This window comes from Arvicola amphibius, chromosome 1 (assembly GCF_903992535.2).
Source record: "Arvicola amphibius chromosome 1, mArvAmp1.2, whole genome shotgun sequence".
NCBI classification, from domain to species: Eukaryota; Metazoa; Chordata; class Mammalia; order Rodentia; family Cricetidae; genus Arvicola; species Arvicola amphibius.
This window is the reverse complement of record NC_052047.1, coordinates 151,555,514-151,562,282: the sequence shown is the minus strand read 5'-3', so window position 1 is coordinate 151,562,282 and position 6,769 is coordinate 151,555,514.

The window sequence follows — 6,769 nt, the reverse complement described above, 5'->3', positions numbered from 1 at the left end:
ATTAAGAGACTTGACTCTAGAGGAGTTCCCAGGTATCCAGGGAGATGCCCCCAGCTAGTTCCGTGGGCAGCTGAGGAGAGGGAGTTGGAAAAAGCAGTCTTATTTTAGCACTGTCAGTATCACAAAACATTCTATAAGATACCAGAACTCCTAATCATATGGGTCTCATTTTAAGATATTCTCTAGATTTTTCTGATCAATATAATAATGCAGCCAATAGTACTAGACATAGTTTGCATCTCTGTTCTTGATGGCAGAGTATTATTACAATGCTTTTGCTATTCTAATATTATTCATTATGCTTATAATTTGTTTTCTTAGAAGATACTCATATCTCAGTAGGTGGATGCACCCCTTGCGGTCCTGACTTCCTTGCTCATGTTCTCCATCCTTCTGCTCTTCATCTGGACCTTAGGGGCTCAGTCCAGTGCTCTAATGTGGGTCTCTGTCTCTATCTCCATTTATAGCTGAATGAAGGTTCTATGGTGATATGCAAGATATTAATCAGTGTGGCTATGGGAGAAGGCCAGTTCATAGCAGCACTATTTGTAATAGCCAGAACCTGGAAACAACCTAGGTGCCCCTCAATGAAAGAATGGATAAAGAATGTGTGGCACATATACATGTTAGAGTTCTACTCAGCGGTAAAAAACAATGACATCTTGAATTTTGCATGCAAATGGATGGAAATAGCAATCAATTTACTGAGTGAGATATCCCAGACCCAAAAAGATGAATATGGTATGTACTCACTCATTAGTGGATTCTAGCCATAAACAAAGGACATTGAGCCTATAGTTTGTGATCCTAGAAAAGCTAAATAAGAAGGTGAACCCAAAGAAAAACATATATATGTCTTTATTCAATTCATCAGAATCATTTATGAAAAAGGGGAAGGAATGGACTATTAATTATACAATGAACTCACATTTACTAAGTCTCCCATTAGTTTTTTGTTTTTGTTTCTGTTTTTGTGTTTTTAGAGAAGGACACTAGTGTGTAGCCCTGGATGACCTGGAACTTGTTATGTAAACCAGGTTGGCCTTGAACTCTTTAGAGATTTTCCTACTTCTACCTACCAAGTGTTGAAATTGAAGGTATTGCGCCACTATGCCCAGAATCTCCTAATGATTAACTTTTTGTTTTCAAAACAATCTTATTTTACATAGCAATCCCAGTTTCCTCTCCCTAACTTCCTGACACTCCCCCAACTTTCCTCCACCCCATCCCTATACTCTCCTCAGAGAGGGTTAGGACTTCCATGGGGAGTCAACAAATTCTGTCACATTACTTGAGGCAGGATCAAGGCCCTCTCCTCTGTATCTTCACAGAGCTAGGTATCCCTTCATAGAGAATAGGCTCCAAAAAACCCAGTTCATGCACTTGGGATAAATATTGGTTCTACCGCTAGTGGTCCCACAACCTGTCTGTTGTAAGAAGAGGGCCCCTGTTTGTCTTGGCCTCCTGACTAGCTTACACCCAAAATAACTGCAGAGAAACTGTATTAATTAAAACACTGCTTGGTCATTAGCTCTAACTTCTTATTGACTAGCTCTAACTTCTTATTGACTAACTCTTATGTATTAGTTTAACCCATCTTCATTAATCTGTGTATTGCCACGTGGCAGTAGCTTACCAGAGATTCTAACCAGCGTCCATCTCAAACAGAGGATCCATGGCTTCTCTGACTCTGCCCTTCTTCCTCCCAGCATTCAGTTCTGTTTTCTTCACCTACCTAAATTCTGCCCTGATGGAGGAGTGTCTATTCATTATTAATAAAGAAACTGCCTTGGCCCTTTAGGAGACAAAAAAAAATTAGGTAGGCGGAGCAGACAGAACAGAATGCTGGGTAGAAGGCAAAGGACAGACACTTCAGGCAGTCGCCATATGCAGTCGCCATGCTTCTCCTCTCTGAGATGGATACAGGTTAAGATCTCTTCTGGTAAGCGACTACCTCGTGGTGCTATACAGATTACTAAATATGGGTTAAAGAAAGCTGTGAGAATTAGCCAATAAGAAGCTACAGATAATGGGCCAGACAGTGTTTAAAAAAATACAGTTTCCGTGTAATTATTTTGGGTAAAGCTAGCCAGGTGGTGGGACGCAGCCCCGCCGCTCCTTCTACAGATTGGCGGGCCAACGTGATGGACTAAATCCGCTTAAAAACCTGAGAAAGCTCAAGAGACTTGACTCTAGAGGGGTTCCCGGGTTTCCAGGGAGATGCCCCTAGCTAGTTCCTTGGGCAGCTGAGGAGAGGGAGCCCGAAAAGGCCAGTTTCTACAGCCATACTGATGAATTTCTTGCATATCACCATAGAACCCCCACCTGGCAATAGATGAAGAAAATGACTGAGCCCCACATTGGAGCACTGGACTGAGCTCCCAAGGTCCTCATGAGGAGCAGAAGGAGGGAGAACATGAGAAAGTCAGGACTGTGAGGGGTGCGTTCACCCATGGAGACGGTGGGACAGAACTAACGGGAGATCACCAACTCCAGTTGGAATGGGACTGATGGAACATGTGACCAAATAGGACTCTCTGAATGTGACCGATGGTGGGGGCTGACTGAGAAGCCAAGGACAATGGCACTGGGCATTGATTCTTCTGCATGGACGGGCTCTGTGGGAGCCTTCTCAGCTTGGCTGATCACCTTCCTGGACCTGGGGGGAGTTGGGAGGACCTTGGTCTAAACATAGAGTAGGGAACCCTGATGGCTCCTTGGCCTGGAGAGGGAGGGACGGGGTATGGGTGGAGGGGAGGGGAGGGAAGGGGGAGGAGGAGGGGAGGAGATGGAAATTTTTAAATATAAAAAATAAACCATAAAAAAACCTGAGAAAGTTTAAAAAGGAGAGAGAGAGAGAGAGAGAGAGAGAGAGAGAGAGAGAGAGAGAGAGAGATTAACACAGCTTTTTGCTGTTTGCTAGAGTGTGCTGCAAAAAAATTTTCCTGACTCAGCCTCAGCAGGAAAAAAGCTACACGTTTTAAAATGCAGCTTCTGGGGCTGTGCCGCCAGTGCAAACTCTGGCTTTAAAGCATTTCAATGGCTTTTATGGGACTGGATATTTGTGTTCTCACTCGGTATCTGAAGGAGAGTGCCCTGAGACCGGGCCAATGACTCAGCGCTCCCCGCCTGCATCTGGGCAGATAGCAAAATCAGGCTTAGGCAGGCGGAAGAACATGGCGGATTCCTGCCACAATACAGAGAGATGTTTTCAGACTGTGCAGAGCTCTATGTGTCAGATTTGGCTGTAACTTGGATGAAAAGAGTTTTGTGCCACACGCTCAATCTCAGAGTTAAAATGCTGAGTGCGGCTCCTACCTGGCGGCCCCAGAGCTAGTAGAAAATGGTACATCCTCCATTTTGAAATTGGAGAGAGATGGAGCCAACATCCAAAACAGCCTGGCGGCTCTGCAGCTCAGAGCTGCAACCGATTCAGAGTCACAAGCAGCTCCGCCATGTTGGACTGGGCGGGGCAAGCACACAGTACCTGTTTTTGACCTAGGAATGTCACAGCTTAGAGTCTTAAGCGCTTAGGGATGTAAAGGCACAAATCAAACATGTTTCTCGATAGTAAAAAAAAATTACAGATTCACAATATAAAAGATTCAGACATAGAACTTTAAATGGGTCACAATGTTGGACGATGTACGTAGGCTTGAGAGAGAGAGAAAAAAATATAGAGAATAAAGTTAATGCCTTTAAAAAAGGGTAAAGTCTTTAAAGAGACAAAATAAAGTAAACTGATAGAGTATAAATAAGCCACGTAAAAATGGAAAATTCACAGAGAGTCTGAATTATGTATTTTATTGTATTTTCTTTGAAATTTTTGACTGTAAAGGAGCTAAATACAGAGAGACATTTCATTATATGGGCTGACAGGCTAGACCAAAATGGACATCTTAATGGTATGACTTCAGAATTTGGATCTAAGAACATGATGCTTTGGAAAAGAGTTTCTTCACAGAGGATGAGACTCTGTGGATTGCTTCTATCCCAATATGGTATGATAGACCACGCCCTCCTGAAAGGTTGCTGTGAACACCCTCAAAAAATTATTTCACTCAACTGCTGACTGAGATGAACCTGGCACACAGGTTACACCATGAAAGATCTGATTAACAGTGCCCCCATTCAGCAGGAAGCAGTTTGGAGAGAAAAAATTGTGCCCATTTTCCCAAATACTGTTTATAAATGTTCTTTTACATTTAAAGGGTGATATGATATAGATATAAATAATTTACATTGGTATGGATTTTAAGGTCAATTTTGTTATATGTGTATGTATTTCTGATCTTGATTAAGCTATTGTGATTGTGTAGTTCATTTTAAAATGTAATGTATAATTAGGAAATATAGCTTATTAATGGATAATCATCGATAATAGTCAAGCTTGTAGTCATGTTAGATTTTCTAGATATATAGAGATATACTTTGGTTATAGGCATTCTTCATATCTTTTAATAGTCAAACTTGTAGTTATGTTAGTTAGATTTTCTAGATGTACATAGATATATTTCAGATAGGCATTCTTCATATCTTTCAAAGACTACAGAATATGACATTTCATGTTTTAATAACTTAGGGCTTTTCATGACAATGAGACACGTCTGCTCCTGGCAGCACCAATCTACTTCAAGAAGAAGATGGGCATCGAAGAGGCTCCTTATGGAATTTGATAGCCATTTGGGCAAGAAACTGCTCTTGGCTGGACTGCTGCATAAACTGGACACAAAGAATCCACAGAGAGAGGACTGCTGAACTTGCCTAAAGGTGAGATGGTCTTTTGGGGTTCCTGATTCATGAAAGAGTCTGCGAGACATTCTGCAGGACACAGCAGAAAGTGACTGAACTGTCTTTGGAATTTCCTGCTTCATGGAAATGTCTGCTGGACACTATGGGCCTGAAGGCCAAAGACGGATGCCCCAACGGTACAGAGGAACTTTGGGTGACTGTCCAGGCAGCGAATTGTCTCTGTCATTTCTAGAGTTTGACAGTTGTATATTTCTTGTTTACTTAGGTAGTATTATATCCTTCTGGAGTCTTTGATGAAATTGAAAAATGGATAGATAGTTATAGTTTTCTTTAGTTATGATAAAAGATAAAGTAGATATAAATATTGTAATTGTAATTCTTGCTTGATTAACTGTTTTGTTATATGTAATTTTACTATGTTAAAGTTAAAGCCTTTCTTTTTTGTTTAAAAAGAAAAAGGGGAAATGATGGAGGAGTGTCTATGTGTTACTTTCATTATTAATAAAGAAGCTGCCTTGGCCCTTTAAGAGACAAAAAATTAGGTAGGCGGAGTAAACAGAAAAGAATGCTGGGTAGAAGGCAGTGGGACAAACAATTCAGGCAGTCGCCATATGCAGTCGCCATGCTTCTCCTCTCTGAGATGGATACAGGTTAAGATCTCTTCTGGTAAGCGACTACCTCGTGGTGCTACACAGATTACTAAATATGGGTTAAAGAAAGCTGTGAGAATTAGCCAATAAGAAGCTACAGATAATGGGCCAGACAGTGTTTTAAAAAATACAGTTTCTGTGTAATTATTTTGGATAAAGCTAGCCAGGTGGTGGGACGCAGCCCCGCCACTCCTTCTACACTACCCTATCAAGTAGGCCAAGGCAGTTTCTTTATTCATTAACCAATGAAAGCAACACACAAACAGAAGGAATGCTTACACCACTCGCCCAAGCCTCACAACTGTCACCCACATTCAGAGGGCCTTGTTCATTCATATGCAGGTTCCCTAGCTGTCAGTATGGAGCCAGTGAGCTCTTACCTGCTCAGCTCAGCTCTTTCTGTGGGTTTTCTCATCATGGTCTTGATCCCTTTGCTCATATTATGGCCCCTTCCTCCATAAGAATAGACTCCAGGAGCTTGGCCCGGTGTTTAGGTGTGGATCTCTATACCTGTTTTCATTACTTACTGGATGAAGGCTGTATGATAACAGATAAGGTAGTCATCAATCAGACGCTGGGAAAGTACAGTTCAGGCACCCTCTCTACTACTGCTTAGATTCCTAGCTGCGGTCATTCTTATGGATTCCTGGGAGTTTCTCTAGTGCTCGGTGTTATGATTTTAGCCAAACCAGCATGGCTGGCACTTCCAGGTTCCAGGGCCACATATGTGCAGACAAGTCCTCGGGCAAAACTACTTAGTCACCTCAGGGACCTTAAAAGGCTCTGTGTGACCCACAGCATGGTTGCATCACTTACATATGATGCAGCAGCTATATAAGCCCTTGCGTGCACTTGTGAGCTCCCATTATCTGTGTATGATGTAGCTACATCATCCCTCTGTGCACATGAGCTAGGCAGCCTTTAAAAACTGGACGAGTCATCTTCAGCTCTCTCTCTCTACATACTGACTTCACCAGGCCTGTACACGTCTCCTCTAATAAATTCCTAAGTGGGTTTTTTTGCATGTTTCATGCTTTCTTCTCACTCACACTGGTAATTTCACTAGGTTTCTAGCTAGCCCCAAAATGTCTCCCTCTATCAAGATATCTCTTTCTTTGCTCTCCCTCTCTGTCCTTCCTCCAACTTGACCTTCCCAACCCCTAATGTTCTCCTCTCCCTTTCTTCATTCCTCACTCCCCTTCTACCCTCTACCTTCCCCCAAATCTCCTAATTTACTCAGGATATCTTGGTTCTTTGCCATTTTCATGAGGATCCATATATGTTTCTAATAGAATCTCCATGTTTCCTGGCTTCTCTGGGGTTGTGGAATGTTGGCTGATTATCTTTTGCTTATGTCTAATATTCAA